We start from the raw sequence: 19,706 nt of genomic DNA on the forward strand, positions 1-19,706 counted from the left end.
CCTCCCCCTATCTTACCCCTTTCCCTCCCAGTTCCCGTATTCCCTTCCGCTTAGCTTATTCCTTCCCTTTCCACTTTTCCCTTCTCACTTTTCAATGAGATGGGAGAAGTTTCACCATAGATTGAATATGTCTTAAGATTTTTCACTTAAAGCCAATTCTGAAGGCAGTAAGATACCCACTATATTCATCCCCCTCCATTCTTTCTCTCAGATATAATAGGTTTCCTATGCCTCTTCATGTGATGTACTACCCCCACTTTACCCTTTTTCTGGTACAGTGTCCTTTCCACATCAATTTCTAGAACAAGGTATACATGTATTCTTTATACATCTATATAGTCAAAATATAGTTCCCAAGATTAATCTTTACCTTTTTAGATTTCTCTTGAGTTCTATATTTGTAGATCAAACTTTTTGTTAAGTTCTGGTTTTTTCATCAGAAATAGATGAAATTCGCTTACTTCGTTGAATGTCCATCTTCTTCCCTGGAAAAAGATGCTCATTCTCGCTGGGTAAGTTATTTTTGGTTGCATACCAAGTTCCTTAGCCTTTCGGAATATCATATTCCAGGCCCTTCGATCTTTTAATGTGGATGCTGCCAGATCCTGGGTGATCCTTATCGTGGCTCCTTGATACTTGAATTGGGTTTTTCTAGCCGCTTGCAATATTTTTTCTTTCATCTGAGGGTTCTGGCATTTGGCCACTATATTCCTTGGTGTTTTGATTTTAGGATCCCTTTCAGTGGGTGATCGATGAATCCTTTCAATGTTTATTTTTTCCTCTGTTCCTATGACTTCTGGGCAGTTCTCTTTGATAATTTCCTGGAAGACAGTGTCCAGGCTCTTTTTTTCATCATGTTTTTCTGGGAGTCCAATGATTCTCAGATTGTCTCTCCTGGATCTGTTTTCCAGGTCTGTTGTCTTCCCCAGAAGGTATTTCACATTTTTCTCCATTGTTTGATTTTTTTGGATTTGCTTGACTGATTCTTCTTGTCTCCTAGAGTCATTCAATTCCACTTGTTCAATTCTGATTTTCAGTGAAGTATTCTCTTCACTCACTTTTTTAAAATCTTTCTCTAATTGTCCAATTGAGTTCTTTTGTTCTGTGGAATTTTTTTCCATTTCGCCAATTTTGTTTTTTAGAGAGCTGTTTTCTGTTTCCAGTTCACTAATCCTATTTTTCAAGGATTTACTTCTTTATCCACTCTCTCTTTAACTGACTTCTCCAGGCTCTTTTCCCACTTTTCTTCTAGCTCCCTTGTGAGAGCCTTTTTAATCACTTCTATGAGGTTCATCTGTGCTGAGGAACAGACGCTCTCCTCCTTTGGGGATCACCTGGGGACTGCCTGTTTTTAGTCTCCTCAGGATTTAGAGTCTGCTCTCTATCTGTGTAGAAGCTGTCAAGGGTTAAAGTCCTCTTCAGCTTCTTGCTCATTCTGTCTATTAATCAGAGACAAACTAGCAAAGAAAAACAGAAAAAACTGGAGTCTTTCTTTGGGGGGGGGCTGGGTGTGTTATCGAGCTTCCTCTACAGACTGCAGGGGGCAGCAGTGAGGCACTAGCAGGACTGTGCTGCGCCTGCGCTCTGAGATCCCAGAGCGTGCTGAGTCACTGAGGGGGGGGAAGGGGGGGGCGGCCAGGTCCTGAGAGACTCCAGCTGTTTGCGGTTGTGTTCTTCAGCCCCGGTGTTTTTAGCTTCTCTGCTGGGCTGTTGACTTGCTGCAGGTTCCAAACCTGTAGCGAAGCTCTCCCCGCAGAGACGGCTACGATCACTCCCCACCCCCTCTCCAGTCTGCTCCCGTGCTCTCACTGCCGCTGCCCTCAGCCTGCGCCCGATCTAAAACCGCCCCAGCCCTCCAGTAAAGACAGACCTTTCTTGGCGGATCTCAAGGATGGCTTCTCTTGGTAATTATTTGTGGGTTTTTTTTCAGTCAAGCATTGATTCAGAGGCTTGTAATGAAGTGGATAGTGAGAGAAAGCGCGGAGCTTATGCAACTGTGAGCCTCCTCTCCGCCATCTTAACCGGAAGTCCTTAATATCCTCCTTCACTCTTACCCTTCAAAAGATGAATGACAGATGAGTACAATGAGACAGCTTTCAGGGTTTGTGTCTGATATAATCAATGTTACCACTAGTCCCCTAGAAGCAGTAGGTAATTTCAATAAATAATTTGGACTAGAATCAAGACAAATCATGCTCCCCTTTCTATATCCCCCCAGTTATGCCAGTGAGTTGCCAAGGGATATTTGGAAGTAATCCCAGAGAAAGCACAAAGTACACATTTTGCCTTTTCCTGGGTAAAAATGAAGTACTTGGCAAAAAGGGCAATGTTTCTTCAGAATTATTCTTTATTTCAGAACATAAGAGGAGATTAGAACATTTGTTTCACTATAAGTATGTCAAGCCTTCTGGTTGTTTCAGGATGATCCTTTGGCTAAGGGCTTGTGTAAGGTGTTCCTAATACAGCTTCCAGAAGATGTCACATTCTGGCTTTTGGCAGCCAAAGTAGGAGAACTGGCCCTGTGTTCAGGCCATCTACTATGCCTGCTTGTCAGCAGGTAAGATAGTCATGAATCCCTGCCAATTTTCAGGAGTAGATATCCCAATGAGAATAAGTTTTCTGCCAATTCTGCTCTACAATGACCTGCAGATACTCTTCCTATATTATATTTTTCAAGTTTAAGTATGAAGCCAAGGCCTTTTGTCACTTCAAAATACTGTTTTCAACAATTTTTAGAAAGGGACAACCTTTACACAAGCAAATCTCATTTAAGTGAGAACATGGAAGACATAGCATTCAAAATAGTGTAAAAGTAGAATAAACAAAATAGAGTATTGGGAACCTGAAGTAAGCAACATGGATAGAAATGCAAATTTGATGAAATCTGACCTAATAAAGGTAATACAGATATTCCTTTGGAATTACTTTCCCAATAAAGGAGGAGAGGGAAATTTGAGGGAAGGGATAAATTATGAGATCATAGCACAGCACAAATAGTTTGGAATTTTCAGTACTGCCATTACTTATGTTTAATCTTAGTTTCTACATATATCCAATTTGTAATTGGACTAGATGGCTTCTATGGTACCCTTTAGCTTTAAATCTAAGTTTTATGATGGATAAATCATATGCACTACTGGTATCCCTTGTGTTCTTTGGAAAATAGAGAGTTATAAAATAACTGAATATTGGTGGAACTTCTATGGAGAACTTAAGGGAAGAAAAGTGAACTTCATGAAGCACAGGACCAGTAGGTATAGGTTGGATGCAATAAGCATCACATATCACAAACTCTCTGAAGGACTAAATTTTTTGACTAAAATTGAAATTGCTATATCTGGAGGACTTCCGGTTAAGATGGCGGAGAGGAGGCACACAGCTGCATAAGCTCCACGCTTTCTCTCACTATCCATTTCATTACAAGCCTCTGAATTAATGCTTGACTGAAAAAAAACCCACAAATAGTTACCAATAGAAGCCATCCTTGAGATTCTTTACTGGAGGGCTGGGACGGTTTTAGATCGGGCGCAGGCAGCAGGCAGCGGCAGTGAGAGCATGGGAGCAGACTGGAGAGGGGGTGGGGAGTGATCGCAGCCATCTCTGCGGGGAGAGCTTTGCTACAGGTTTGGATACTTTGCTCTGGCAGCAAGTCAGCAGCCCAGCAGAGAAGCTAAAAACACCGGGGCTGAAGAATACAACCCCAAACAGCTGGAGTCTCTCGGAACCTGGCCTCTCCCCCCCCTCTTCCCCCCCACAGTGACTCAGCACGCTCTGGGATCTCAGAGCGCACGCGCAACACAGTCCTGCTAGTGCCTCACTGCTGCCCCCTGCAGTCTGTAGAGGAAGCTCAGTAACATACCCAGCCCCCCCCCCCCCCCAAAGAAAGACTCCAGTTTTTTCTGTTTTTCTTTGGTAGTTTGTCTTTGATTATTAGACAGAATGAGCAAGAAACTGAAAAGGACTTTAACCCTTGACAGCTTCTATACAGATAGAGAGCAGACTCTAAATCCTGAGGAGACTAAAAACAGACAGTCCCCAGGTGAATCCCCAAAGGAGGAGATCATCTGTTCCTCAGCACAGATGAACCTCATAGCAGTGATTAAAAAGGCTCTCACAATGGAGCTAGAAGAAAAATGGGGAAAGCAGAGTGAGGCTTGGCAAAAGGAGAGGGAAGCTTGGGAAAAGGAGAGGGAGGCTTGGCAAAAAAGCCTGGAGAAAGTTAAAGAGAGAATGGATAAAGAAGTAAAATCCTTGAAAAATAGGATTGGTGAACTGGAAAACAAAACTGGCGAAATGGAAAAAAATTCCATAGAACAAAAGAACTCAATGGGACAATTAGAAAAAGATTTTTAAAAAGTGAGTGAAGACAATACTTCACTGAAAATCAGAATTGAACAAGTGGAATTGAATGACTCGAGGAGACAAGAAGAATCAGTCAAGCAAATCCAAAAAAATCAAACAATGGAAAAGAATGTGAAATACCTTCAGGGGAAGACGACAGACCTGGAAAACAGATCCAGGAGAGACAATCTGAGAATCATTGGACTTCCAGAAAAACATGATGAAAAAAAGAGCCTGGACACTATTTTCCAGGAAATTATCAAAGAGAACTGCCCAGAAGTCATAGGAACAGAGGAAAAAATAAACATTGAAAGGATTCATCGATCACCCACTGAAAGGGATCCTAAAATCAAAACACCAAGGAATATAGTGGCCAAATGCCAGAACCTTCAGACGAAGGAAAAAATATTGCAAGCGGCTAGAAAAACCCAATTCAAGTATCAAGGAGCCACAATAAGGGTCACCCAGGATCTGGCAGCATCCACATTAAAAGATCGAAGGGCCTGGAATATGATATTCCGAAAGGCTAAGGAACTTGGTATGCAACCAAAAATAACTTACCCAGCGAGAATGAGCATCTTTTTCCACGGAAGAAGATGGACATTCAATGAAGTAAGCGAATTTCATCTATTTCTGATGAAAAAGCCAGAACTTAACAAAAAGTTTGATCTACAAATATAGAACTCAAGAGAAATCTAAAGAGGTAAAGATTATTATTGGGAACTATATTTTGACTATATAGATGTATAAAGAATACATGTATACCTTGTTCTAGAAATTGATGTGGAAAGGACATTGTACCAGAAAAAGGGTAAAGTGGGGGTAGTACATCATGTGTCCTAGGCATAGGAAACCTATTATATCTGAGAGGAAGAATGGAGGGGGATGAATATACTGGGTATCTTACTGCCTTCAGAATTGGCTTTAAATGAAAAATCTTAAGATATATTCAATCTATGGTGAAACTTCTCCCACCTCATTGAAAAGTGAGAAGGGAAAAGTGAAAAGGGAAGGAATAAGCTAAGAGGAAGGGAATACGGAAACTGGGAGGGAAAGGGGTAACATAGGGGGAGGAACTCTAAGGCGGGGGGAGGGATACTAAAAAGGGAGAGCTGTGAGAAGCAAGTGGTGCTCACAAGCTTAATACTGGGAAGGGGGGAAAGGGGAAAGAAGGGAGAAAAGCGTAAACCAGGGTTAACAAGATGGCAAGTAATACAGAATTGGTCATTCTAACCATAAATGTGAATGGGGTAAACTCCCCCATAAAGAGGAAGCGGTTAGCAGAATGGATTAAAAGCCAGAATCCTACAATATGTTGTTTACAGGAAACACACCTGAAGCGGGGAGATACATGCAGGTTAAAGGTAAAAGGTTGGAGCAAAATCTACTATGCTTCAGGTGAAGTCAAAAAAGCAGGGGTAGCCATCCTGATCTCAGATCAAGCTAAAGCAAAAATTGATCTAATTAAAAGAGATAAGGAAGGGCACTATATCTTGCTAAAGGGTAGCATGGATAATGAAGCACTATCTATATTAAACATATATGCACCAAGTGGGGTAGCATCTAAATTCTTAAAAGAGAAACTAAGAGAGCTGCAAGAAGAAATAGACAGTAAAACTATAATAGTGGGAGATCTTAACCTTGAACTCTCAGAATTAGATAAATCAAAACCACAAAATAAATAAGAAAGAAGTCAAAGAGGTAAATAGAATATTAGAAAAGTTAGATATGATAGATCTCTGGAGAAAATGTAATGGAGACAGAAAGGAATACACTTTCTTTTCAGCAGTTCATGGAACCTACACAAAAATTGACCATATATTAGGACATAAAAACCTCAAACTCAAATGCAGTAAGGCAGAAATAGTAAATGCATCCTTTTCAGACCACGATGCAATGAAAATTACATTCAACAAAAAACCAGGGGGAAGTAGACCAAAAAATAATTGGAAACTAAATAATCTCATACTAAAGAATGATTGGGTGAAACAGCAAATCATAGACATAATTGATAACTTCACCCAAGAAAACGATAATAATGAGACATCATACCAAAATGTATGGGATGCAGCCAAAGCGGTAATAAGGGGAAATTTCATATCTCTAGAGGCCTATTTGTATAAAATAGAGAAAGAGAAGGTCAATGAATTGGGTTTGCAACTAAAGATGCTAGAAAAGGAACAAATTAAAAACCCCCAGTCAAACACTAAACTTGAAATTCTAAAAATAAAAGGAGAGATCAATAAAATTGAAAGTAAAAAAACTATTGAATTGATTAATAAAACTAAGAGTTGGTTCTATGAAAAAACCAACAAAATAGACAAACCCTTAGTAAATCTGATTAAAAAAAGGAAAGAGGAAAATCAAATTGTTAGTCTTAAAAATGAAAAGGGAGAACTCGCCACTAACGAAGAGAAAATTAGAGCAATAATTAGGAGTTACTTTGCCCAACTTTATGCCAATAAATTCGACAACTTAAAAGAAATAGAAAAATACCTCCAAAAATATAGCTTGCCCAAACTAACCGAGGAAGAAATAAATATCCTAAACAGTCCCATCTCAGAAAAAGAAATAGAACAAACTATCAATCAACTCCCTAAGAAAAAATCCCCAGGACCAGATGGATTTACATGTGAATTCTACCAAACATTTAAAGAACAATTAACTCCAATGTTATATAAACTATTTGAAAAAATAGGGATTGAAGGAGTCCTACCAAACTCCTTTTATGACACAGACATGGTACTGATACCTAAACCAGGTAGGCTGAAAACAGAGAAAGAAAATTATAGACCAATCTCCCTAATGAATATTGATGCTAAAATCTTAAATAAAATATTAGCCAAAAGATTACAGAAAATCGTCACCAGGATAATACACTATGACCAAGTAGGATTTATACCAGGAATGCAGGGCTGTTTCAATATTAGGAAAACTATTAGCATAATTGGCTATATCAATAACCAAACAAACAAAAACCATATGATCATCTCAATAGATGCAGAAAAAGCATTTGATAAAATCCAACATCCATTCCTAATAAAAACACTTGAGAGCATAGGAATAAATGGACTTTTCCTTAAAATAGTCAGGAGCATATATTTAAAACCATCAGTAAGCATCATAGACAATGGGGAAAAACTGGAACCTTTCCCAGTAAGATCTGGAGTGAAGCAAGGTTGCCCACTATCACCATTATTATTTAATATCGTATTAGAAACACTAGCCTCGGCAATAAGAGTCGAGAAAGATATTAAAGGAATTAGAGTAGGCAATGAGGAAACCAAACTATCACTCTTTGCAGATGATATGATGGTATACCTAGAGAACCCCAGAGATTCTACTAAAAAGCTATTGGAAATAATTCATAATTTTAGCAAAGTAGCTGGCTACAAAATAAATCCCCATAAATCCTCAGCATTTTTATACATCACCAACAAAACCCAACAGCAAGAGATACAAAGGGAAATCCCATTCAGAATAACTGTTGATACCATAAAATATTTGGGAATCTATCTACCAAAGGAAAGTCAGGAATTATATGAGCAAAATTTTTAAAAAGTCTCCACACAAATAAAGTCAGACTTAAATAATTGGAAAAATATTAAGTGCTCTTGGATCGGCTGAGTGAACATAATAAAGATGACAATACTCCCTAAACTAATCTATTTATTTAGTGCTATACCAATCAGACTTCCAAGAAAATATTTTAATGATCTAGAAAAAATAACAACAAAATTCATATGGAACAATAAAAAGTCGAGAATCTCAAGGGAATTAATGAAAAAAAAAATCAAATGAAGGTGGCCTAGCTGTACCTGATCTAAAATTATATTATAAAGCAGCAGTCACCAAAACCATTTGGTATTGGCTAAGAAATAGATTAGTGGATCAGTGATAAAAGGCTTGGTTCACAAGACAGAAGAGTCAACTATAGCAATCTAGTGTTTGACAAACCCAAAGCCCCTAACTTCTGGGAAAAGAATTCATTATTTGATAAAAACTGCTGGGATAATTGGATATTAGTATGGCAGAAATTAGGCATGGACCCACACTTAACACCATATACCAAGATAAGATCAAAATGGGTCCATGACCTAGGCATAAAGAACGAGATTATAAATAAATTAGAGGAACATAGAATAGTTTATCTCTCAGACTTGTGGAGGAGAAAGAAATTTGTGACCAAAGATGAACTAGAGACCATTACTGAGCACAAAATAGAAAATTTTGATTACATCAAATTAAAAAGCCTTTGTACAAATAAAACTAATGCAAACAAGATTAGAAGGGAAGCAACAAACTGGGAAAACATATTCACAGTTAAAGGTTCTGATAAAGGCCTCATTTCCAAAATAGATAGAGAATTGACTCAAATTTATAAGAAATCAAGCCATTCTCCAATTGATAAATGGTCAAAGGATATGAACAGACAATTTTCAGAGGATGAAATTGAAACTATTACCACTCATATGAAAGAGTGTTCCAAATCATTATTGATCAGAGAAATGCAAATTAAGACAACTCTGTGATACCACTACACACCTGTCAGATTGGCTAAGATGACAGGAAAAAATAATGATGAATGTTGGAGGGGATGCGGAAAAACTGGGACATTAATGCATTGTTGGTGGAGCTGTGAACGAATCCAACCATTCTGGAGAGCAATCTGGAATTATGCCCAAAAAATTATCAAATTGTTCATACCCTTTGATCCAGCAGTGTTTCTATTGGGCTTATATCCCAAAGAAATACTAAAGAAGGGAAAGGGACCTGTATGTGCCAAAATGTTTGTAGCAGCCCTGTTTTTAGTGGCTAGAAACTGGAAAATGAATGGATGCCCATCAATTGGATAATGGCTGGGTAAATTGTGGTATATGAATGTTATGGAATATTATTGTTCTGTAAGAAATGACCAGCAGGATGAATACAGAGTGGACTGGCGAGACTTACATGAACTGATGCTAAGTGAAATGAGCAGAACCAGGAGATCATTATACACTTCGACAACGATATTGTATGAGGACATATTTTGATGGAAGTGGATTTCTTTGACAAAGAAACCTGAGTTTCAATTGAGAAGTGATGGACAAAAGCAGCTACACCCAAAGAAAGAACACTGGGAAACGAATGTGAACTATCTGCATTTTTGTTTTTCTTCCCGGGTTATTTATACCTTCTGAATCCAATTCTCCCTATGCAACAAGAGAACTGTTCGGTTCTGCAAACATATATTGTATCTAGGATATACTGCAACATATACAACATATAAAGGACTGCTTGCCATCTAGGGGAGGGGGTGGAGGGAGGGAGGGAAAAAAAATCGGAACAGAAATGAGTGTCAATATAAAGTAATTATTAAATAAAAATTAAAAAAAAAAGAAATTGCTATATCTGTAAGACATGCCTTCTAGACTATTTTTAAATATTTTATCTTTCAGAGGAATCACTTCCTTCAGGCACAAATATTAGATTCCAAATTGAGTCTAGACTCTTACACTTTGCCTCTCAATCTCAATAAAACCTCAAGAGTAAACTGCTTATCAATAGCTGTCAAAGTACCACAAGAGACAGCTACATAGTTCAATGAATCAAGTTAAACTTGGAGTTGGGAAAATCTGAGTTCAAATCTTGCCTCAGACATTTATGTAGCTATTTGACCCTAAACAAGTTTCTTACGCTTTCTTTTCCCTAATTAAGTCATATGTAAAGTAAGCATGAGAATAGTACCTAACTTTGAGAGTAATGAGACAACATATGTGGAGTCCTTTATAAATTTTAAAGTGCTATGGGGAGAGGCGGCAGAGTCAAAATGGTAGAATACAACCCAGCTGAATTCTGAAAACATTACTGTCCAAAAAACTTTAAAATAACTCCAGTCAAATTTTGGAGTGGCAAGGGCATCAGTAGGTGACAATGAGGCATTTTCCCTCCAGCTTAAAACATTTTAGGAATCAGCAAGAGAGCTCTATTATATTGACTTGTTCAGGCTAGAGCCTATGTTTCAGCAATAGCAACAGCAATGGTTGACACTGGTGGAGGCTGAAAGAATGAAAACAGTTTCAAGAAATCTCAGCCAAAACAAGAGGTAGGGAATTAGATAACTGGTCAGAAAGAGATCACAGGGAACCCTCGATTGAAAAATATATTGCCTATATACCATTTTACTTCACAGTTTTATGAAATTAAAGAGAAAGGGAAGCAGGGTGTCTGGTCACAGTTCCAGGTGCTAATGTTTATGTCCTTCAGGAGAGCAGGGGATATCATCACAGTTCCAGTGCCAAGAGGACCACTAGCACTTGTGGCTGGGAAAGAATATAAACAGAATACAAAACAGAATAAAACCAGAAGACCAGTGACCACACTTCTCCCTAGATCACATCACCATGGAAGTACCCAAAACTTGCAGACCCCCAGAAGTAGCTCTGTAAATAGTCACAGGGAGAAGCCTAAAGCTTGAGACAGTATTTCCCCATCCTTAGGGGAGCAGAACTTAATTTTAACATGAAGTTGAAAAGCAAGACCTGGACTGTAACATACATGAACAATCACAACAAAAATAATTTGACTGTAAAAAGCTGTTATGGAGGTAGTGAAAACTAAGATAAACTCAGAAGGAGACAACAATAATAAAAAAAAAAGTTTCAAAGAGTGGATTCAGGGAAGATGGTGGTATAGGTTGGTAAATTTGAAGCTCTCCAGATTTCCCTTCTCCCCCCCACATACCCACACCAAGTACAACAAATTTGTGTCTCAGGAGGAACATAAACTGGTGAAAAATCAAGATTTGGGGCAGAACAGGGTCCTTCTGGTACAAACCATGCAGATCTGAAGAAAGACCTGGGGCTGGCATTAACCCATGTGAAATGCAAATAACTGAGAGCTAACTTCAGAGAAATACCTAGAAGGGGGCCCTTGGCTCTAGCTGGCTAGAGGCTCAGCTGGAAGCTCAGAAACTTTTCACTTTGTGGAATCCAGGTCAGAGTCTGAAAAGACTTGAGGGAAATTTAGCTGGTCAGGAATGCCAGACCCAGCATCCCTGGGTAAGAAGGAACCAGTGAGTGCAGGGCCAGTGGAGCAGGGATGCTGCTGGCTGCAAGCACTTGTGGGAGGGGGAAGCTTTTGGTTTGGAGCTATCATCAGAGGGGAGAGCTGAGGTGAAGTCAGAGACAGCACTACCCCAGGATTAGAGGTGCTTATTTAAAAAATGGAGGAGTGGAGTCAAGGTGGCCAATAGTATACAGGTCTTTGCCTGAGCTCCTCCTGGCTTCCCTCAGATCAATATTAGATCATGCCTCTGAACTGGTTTTGAAGTGAAAGAACATAATTTTTGGAGTGTAACAAATTTCCAGCAGAAGATATTTTGGAAGAACTTAAAAAAAGGTCTGTTTCAACCAAGCATGAGGGAGAAAGAGTTAGGTAAGATAACCCAATGCATGCAAAGTGCAAAAAGCCAGGGCAGAATGGCCTCTGAGAACTGGGGGAATCTACCAGGAGCCTTATAGTGAAAATTCAGCAGCTTTGGCTCCTTGGCCCTGGTTCAGAAGCCAGTGGATCAGCAGACCAAATGTTAGACATCAACAGAACTACTAAAGGCAAATAGTGAGCCCCTGAACCCCAGCATGACAAGGAGAACTTGGCCATGGCATCATAAAAAAGGGAAAAGAAGCCACATGTGCAAAAAAGGTTACAGCAGCCCTTATTAAGTGGCAAGCAACTGGAAACTGAGTGGATACCTATCAATTGGAGAATGATGAATAAGGTATGGTATTTATATGTATATATATGTATGTGTGTGTGTCTGTGAATACACACACACACACATATAATATGCATACACACACACATACATATATAATTCTATGAGAAAAGATCAGCCAGATGATTTCAGAGAGGTCTGGAGAGACTTGCATGAACTGATATTAAGTGATGTGAGTAGAACCAGGAGAATATTGTATAAAACAAGGTTATATGATAATCAATTGTGATGGATATGGATTTTTTCTCCAATGAGGTGATTTAGACCAGTTCCAATGGAATGGTGATGGAGAGATCTGCACCCAAAGAGGGGACCATGGGAACTGAGTGTGATTTGAAACATAGTATTTTCACTTTTTTTTGTTATTGTTGTTTTTGCTTGCATTTTGTTTTCTTTCTCATTTTTCTTTTTGGTTTTTTTTTTTTTCTTGTGCAGCATAATAATTGTGGAACTGTGGAAATATTTAGAGAAGAATTGCATGTATTGGATTGATTGCTATTTAGGAGAGGGAATGGGAGAAAAGGAGGAAGAAAAAATTGGAACACGGGGTTTTGCAAGGGTGAATGATGAAAAATGTTGTTTTGTGTTTTGAAAATAAAAAGCTTTATTTTAAAAAAAGAGGTATGAGAATATTGGGAGAAAAAATGAACTGGCAAAGAAAGAACCCCAACATAAAAACATGTTATAGGAACAAGGAAAACCAGGTTAATCTTCAGAGGAGGACAATTAAGTAAAAAAACTTTTACGTCAAAGAGTAATGTGAAATGGTTTTGTGCCCAGAGAGAACTTATAGAAGAACTAAAAAAAAAAAAAATCAAATGAGAGGCATTGAGGAAAAAGTAAAAATTAAAAACCTCCAAAAAAAACAAGAAGATTATGAGAAAAAAAAGCTAACAAACTAGAAAACTACATACAGTGTCTCAAAAACAAAAATAACTCTTTGAAAATTAAAACTTGGTAAGCAGAAGCCAGGAAAGCTACAATAGACCAAGAATTAACAAAACAGGTTATAAAGAATGAAAAATATAACAGAATATGAAACATAAGAAAAACAATAGATCTGGAGAACAGATCAAAAAGACAAAATATAAAAATATTTGCAGTGCCTGAAAATTGTGACAACAAAAAGGACCTTGACCCAATAACATAAGAAATAATCCAAGAAAAGTGTGCTGGAATGATAGAATATCAGGGGAAAGAAATAGGAAAAAAACAAAAAAAAAAACAAAAAAAAAAACAATCACCATCTCAGCAAGGTCTTATGTTGAAAATATATAGAAACAGTATTGCCAAATTTTGAAACCCTGAAATCTAAGAAAAAAAAATTGAAGAAACAAGAGGAAAAAAAATCCTAATATGCTGGGGATACAATTAGAAATATAAAGGACTTAATAGCCAGAATATGTCCTGGAATTATAACTACTGACAATCAAAAGGATCTGCAGCCAATATTATCATATCCAGAAAAGTTTTCTATAATATTGAACAAGAAAATAAGGACATTCAAAGAACTTGCAGATTTTCAGGGTTTTCACCCAAATTGGAACTTAATAGAAAATTTAACATGTAAGATCAATTTCAAGGAATTCAACATAGACAAATATTTTTTTTTTCTCCACATGGGAATTTAATACTGTATATTTAAAATTGACATCAGCAATAGGACAGCTCAAAAGAAAGATTGGGGCAGAGTTAGGGTAAATCCTGTAATTATGTAATACAAATGAGGTGCAGAGGGATAGTAGACACAGAAGTATTAAAGTGGGGAGGAGGGCTGGTAATTTTGATTACCTATTACATCACAAATGGGTTAAATCTGCTTGGAAGTGGTGTGGGGGAATGAAAGGGAGGCAAAAAAAAAAGAATATTAAAAAAGGTGAGTAGCAGAGAATAAAAGAACAATTTACAAGGAAGTAAAGAAAAGATGGACTCTCATGAATATAATTTCTTCTACTAGGGGCAGCTAGTTGGTATAGTGGATAGAACACCAGCCCTGAAGTCAGGAAGATCTGTGTTCAAATCTGGCCTCAGATACTTAACTCTTCCTGGCTGGGTGATCCTCAGAAAGTCACTTAGCCCCAGTTGCCTCAGCAAAATAATAATAATAATAATTTATTCTACTAATAGATGTACATATGTGTGGGAAAGTGAAGAACTTACAGATTAAGCACATATTGATCAGAGACTGTTAACTGAAGTAGATCAGGCCTATAGGCCCCAGTCACGTGATTTTAGATGAGACCTGGACTGCATTCCATTGTCCAAAGAAGGAATTAAGTGGCCCAAGCTGTATATCACCTTTTTCACTGAATTCCACTGACCAAATAGGGAGATAAAGGTTTATGTAACCAATCACAGCCTGTAAAGGGTGGGATTTTGGGGGTTCTTTGTCTGAAATGTATAAAAGTTGTAAGCATCTTCAAGTGAATGACTCTCCTCCTGTGGGTATCTTTGCTGTCCTTTCGGGCCCATAGGCCAGGACAATCCGCTTCTCGAGATTCTAATAAATACTTTCTGTACATCATTTGGAGTGACTCCTGAGTAGTCAGTTTGGATAGGTGCAATTGCCCCAAACACATATACACACATTTTCTTGATCTGGTAATTTATTATATATTTTAAATCCTCCCTGATGTTCTGTTGGTCACATGACAATGTTCTCTTTTCTTTTGTTTCATTTTGTTTTGTACTTCTTTTCTGTTCTTTCTTATTCTCTCTCTCTCTCTAATAAATAAAAAAGAAAAGAAATGCCTGGGAAAATTCTTATAAGACTCAAGCTGAGCAAAAATTACTGGATGAATTAAAGAAAGAGACAAAAATGGTAGATGAAAAAACTGGAGTAGGGTAGGTTAGTGATGAAAGAATATTATGAAAAGAAACTTAATAGCTTGGGGAAAAAGGTACAAAAATACTGAAGAAAATAATATCTAAAATCCAGAATGAACCAACTGGTAAAAGAGACAAAGACAAGAAATACTTAAAAAGTGGAATAGGTCAAATGGAAAAGAATGTGTAATAATTAACAGATGAAAATAACTCCTTAAAAATAATCATTAGCCAAAATAATAAAAAAGAGGAATGGTCACTAAAGAAAATAAGTACTTAAAAATTAAAATTAATCAGGTGGAAGTTTAGAACTCCTTGAGAGATCAAGAAATATTGAAAAAAGGCAAAAGAAGGAGAAAATAGAAGAAAATATGAAATATTTCATCAGAAAAATAATAGATCTAGAAAATAAACCGAGCAAAGGTCATTTTAAAAGTATTGGATGGGGCAGCTAGGGGGCACAGTGGATAGAGCACCAACCCAGAAGTCGAGAGAACATAAATTTAAATCTGGCCTTAGACATTTAATACTTCCTAATTGTGTGACCCCGAGCAAGTCACTTAACCCCAGTTGCCTCAGGAGTGGGGGGAAACAGCATTAGATGATGCAAAAAAAAAAATGATTTAAAAAAAAGCACATAGGCATTTTATTTCAAGAAATCATAAAGAAAAACTCTGGAATCTTAAATCCCAAGGGAAAATAGAAGTGGAAAGAAAGCACCAATAACCTCCTGAACAATATCTCAAAATAAAAACTATCAAAAATATTGTAGGCACATTCCAGAGGTTCCAGGTCAAGAAGAATTTATGGAAAGCTGTCAGAAGTAAACAATGTAAATATCATGAAGCCATAGGTAGGTTTGCACAAGATTCAAGAATTTTCATATTTAAAAAATGAAAGGTTAGGAATATGATATTCCAGAAGGCAAAAAAACTTATTTTTACAACCAAGAATAATAGACCTAGCAAACCTGAATATTTTCCTTTAGGGGAAAAAGGGCATCTAGATATAATGGATGAATGATCAGAATTGAATAAAAAATCTGACAAACAAAAGATTCAAGAGAAGTGTTAAAGGACATACCAGAAAGTCACTTAGTCATAAGATGACTCAATAATATTCAACTTTTTATCTTCCATTATAGAAAGATGATATGCATGACTAAAACCGTATCATTTTTGGAACATTTAGGAGTCTACATTGATAGAAGGTATGAGTGTGAATTCATTATCTAGAGATGGTTTCCAAAAGGAAATTAAAAAAAAAAAAAAAAAAAAAGGATGAGAAAGTGGGGACTAGCAAAGGAGAGAGATAAAATGGGGAAATTTTCTTCACAGAAAAAAGTGCACAGGAAAGAACTTTTATAGTGGTGGAGGAAATCATGGCAGTGGTTGGGCAATGCTTGAACTTTATTCTGTCAGAATCAGTTCAAAGAGGGAACATGTATATATATATAGATATATATATATAGATATATATATATATATATATATATATACGTGCGTGTGTGTGTGTGTGTGTGTGTGTGTATGTGTGTGTGTGTGTGTGTGTATTCACTGGTGACTGAAAAAAATCTGTCTTACCCAATATGGACATTTAAAAAAAAGAGAGATATAACAGGAGGACTGATGAAAAGGACAGATTAAGGGAAGCAGTCATCAAAAGCAAAACTGTTTTTTAAGTCAGAACCAACTGAATTACTTAACGATATCAAACAGATGATCATAACTGTGAAAGCTTTGACTATTCAGATCAATACAATGATCTAGACAATTTCAAAGAATTCATGATGTTAACCACCTTCTCAGAGATCACAGATGAACCCTGAGTGTAAAGTGCAATATAATTCTCTCACTTTCTTGGTTTTTTTTGTTTTTTTTTTTTTGGGGGGGGGGAGGTATGGATAATATGGAAATATATTTGCTTGAATTCATATATGCATTGACATCATTTTGCTTGCTTCACAGTAGATAAAGGAGAGATAGGAGGAGGAAGAGAATTCGGAATTCAAAATTTTAAAAGATTTTTTAAAAATAAATAAATAATTAAAAAAAGAAAGAAAGAAAAAACTGTTAGAGACCATGTCATCAACCCCAGCCCTTCATTTTGTAGATTTAAAATGCATAATACAAATGTTTGCTATTATTAAGGATCTGATGTGACTCATAAAATGAATGCATTTTTATGGTCGGATTCCCAGAAAGCTTCATGTTTTATTCAACTGAGGTCTTTATTTTTTACTTGATTCCAAGTCTCTATGGAACTGAGTGCAAACTTTTGCATTTTGATTTATTTTTGTAAAGATATTGAGGATGTGATGGTGTTGTGCAAGTAAAGCTACTGAACACAAAATGTTAACATTCATCACCAATTAATATTTACTGAGTCTTCACATCAGAAATACACTAGATGAGTACTGTTTGTAATGAAAATCAAAGAGCAAAGCCACACCATCACTAAGTAATAAACATCTGGGGTCAGAAGGCACAGAACTAATTCTCATTCATTAGGGCAATTCTTTCAAATAGAACTGAGTTAGATTTGTTTAATTCACAACTAAGGAACATTATAGGAACATAAAAATTTTGCTAAGTGTTCACTAGAGCTCTATAAACAACAAAAATAAAAATAAAAATATTTAGATTTTCAAATGTGAACTCAATTATACATTACTAATCACTCTCTAAGTGCAAGCAAATTTTATAAGAACTAGGAACACTAAGGACTAAAGGAAGCAATTCTTGTTCTCAAGAAAATTACATTCTACTCTACAACTATGCTGATTTGGTATACTCTTGATCTCTTTTATTGTAAATTTTGAATTTAGTAAATTTGTAAAGACTTCTGGAAGTGACTCTACTCTTTATTCTTTGCCTTCAGCTATAATCACATATAATAGTTCAATAATTTGGTCTTAAATTCTTACACATTTTGAATGAAATAAATATTAACAAATGATCAATGAGGAAATGATGTAAACAAGTAATTATTAGAATGGTATATTCAATAGAAAAATTTCCACATATTAGAAAAAAATGTATCAATTAGACAGACAAAAATTAACAGATCATCTTCATATATTTTGTCATTGCCATATAAAATGTAGTTAAGTTCTTATTCTAGCAGAGCCAAAATGGTAGAGAAAAACGAGAAAGCTCTCCCTTGGAATCAAATATTAAATAAAACCTCTAAATCGATTCTGAAGTAAAGGAATTCCCAAAATATGTATTGAAGCAACTTCCCCACTTAAAATAACAAAAAAGGCCTTTCAGTCAGATTTTTCACTTATGTAGACAGCACAGGGATAGTGCATGGATTCTAGCAGTAGGCTCTTAGCCAGGGCAAATAAATAGCAAAGGCCTATTAGTCTTGGATCAGAAGATAAAAGAGAGGGTAGATTGAGGGAGGTGGGGATGAGAAGAAAAACACTGGTGAGGAAGGAAAGGGTAAAAGGAAAGAGAAAAATATAAATGGGAAAAAATAGGATGGCAGGAAACAAGAATTAGTAATCATTATTAGTAATATCATATTTATTTGTAAATGTGAATGGGATGAATTCTGCCATAAAATAGAAGAACATTGCAGAGTAGATTAAAAGCCAGAATCCTACAATATGTTGTTTACAGGAAATACATTTGAAGCATTTAGATATACACAGAGTGAAGGTAATAGGCTGGAGCAGAATATATTGGGTTTCAGCTGATTAAAAAAAAAAAAAAGAGTAGCAATCATGATGTCAGACCATACAAAAGCAAAAACAGACCTAATTAAAAGAGATAAGAAAGGAAACCACATCTTGTTAAAGGTGCCATAGATAATGAAATATTATAATACTAAGCATATATGCAGCCAATGCTATAGCATCCAAATTCTTAAAGAAGTTAAATGAATTGCAGGAAGAAATAGCCAACAACACTATACTAGTAAGAGGATCTAAACCTACCACTCTCAGAACTAGATAAGAATAACCACAAAATATACAAAAAAGAATTTAAGAAAGAAAATTGTTTTAGAAAAGTTACATATGATAGACCTCTATAAAAAATGAATGGCATCTACACAAAAATTGGCCATATACTAGGGTATAAAAATATCACAATCAAATGATGAAAAGTAGAAATAATAAATACATTCTTACCAGATAATAATGCAATAAAATTATGTATAATACATGTCCATGAAAAAATAGGCCAAAAAATAATTGGAAACTAAATAATCTAATCCTAAAGAATGGGTGGATCAAAGAACAAATCATAGAAACAATAATTTCATTCAAGTCTATGACAATATTGAGACAATATACCAAAACCAATGGGATGCAGCCAAAGTAATTCTTAGGAAAAATTTTATATGTCTAGATACTTACATGAATAAAATAGAGAAAGAGGAGATCAATGAATTGGGTGTGAAACTAAAATATCTAAAAAAAGAACAAATTTTAAAATCCTAATTAAATATCAAATTACAAATTTTGAAAATCAAAGAGAGATTATTAGAATTGACAGTAAGAAAACTATTGCACTAATAAATAAAACTAAAAGTTGGATTTATATGGGGAGGAAAAATAAATAAATAAATCTTTGGTTAATTTTATTACAAAAAAAGAAAGAAAAAACAAATTACTAATATCAAAAATAAAAAGAGTGAACTTATTTCCAATGAAGAGGAAATTGAAATAATAATTAAGATCTATTTTGCCCAACTGCAAACAAATTAGAGAGTATAGAAATAAATGAAATTTTCCTTAAAATAGTAGCATCTATTTGAAATCATCAGCAAG

This window comes from Antechinus flavipes, chromosome 4, assembly GCF_016432865.1.
Source record: "Antechinus flavipes isolate AdamAnt ecotype Samford, QLD, Australia chromosome 4, AdamAnt_v2, whole genome shotgun sequence".
Lineage (NCBI taxonomy): Eukaryota > Metazoa > Chordata > Mammalia > Dasyuromorphia > Dasyuridae > Antechinus > Antechinus flavipes.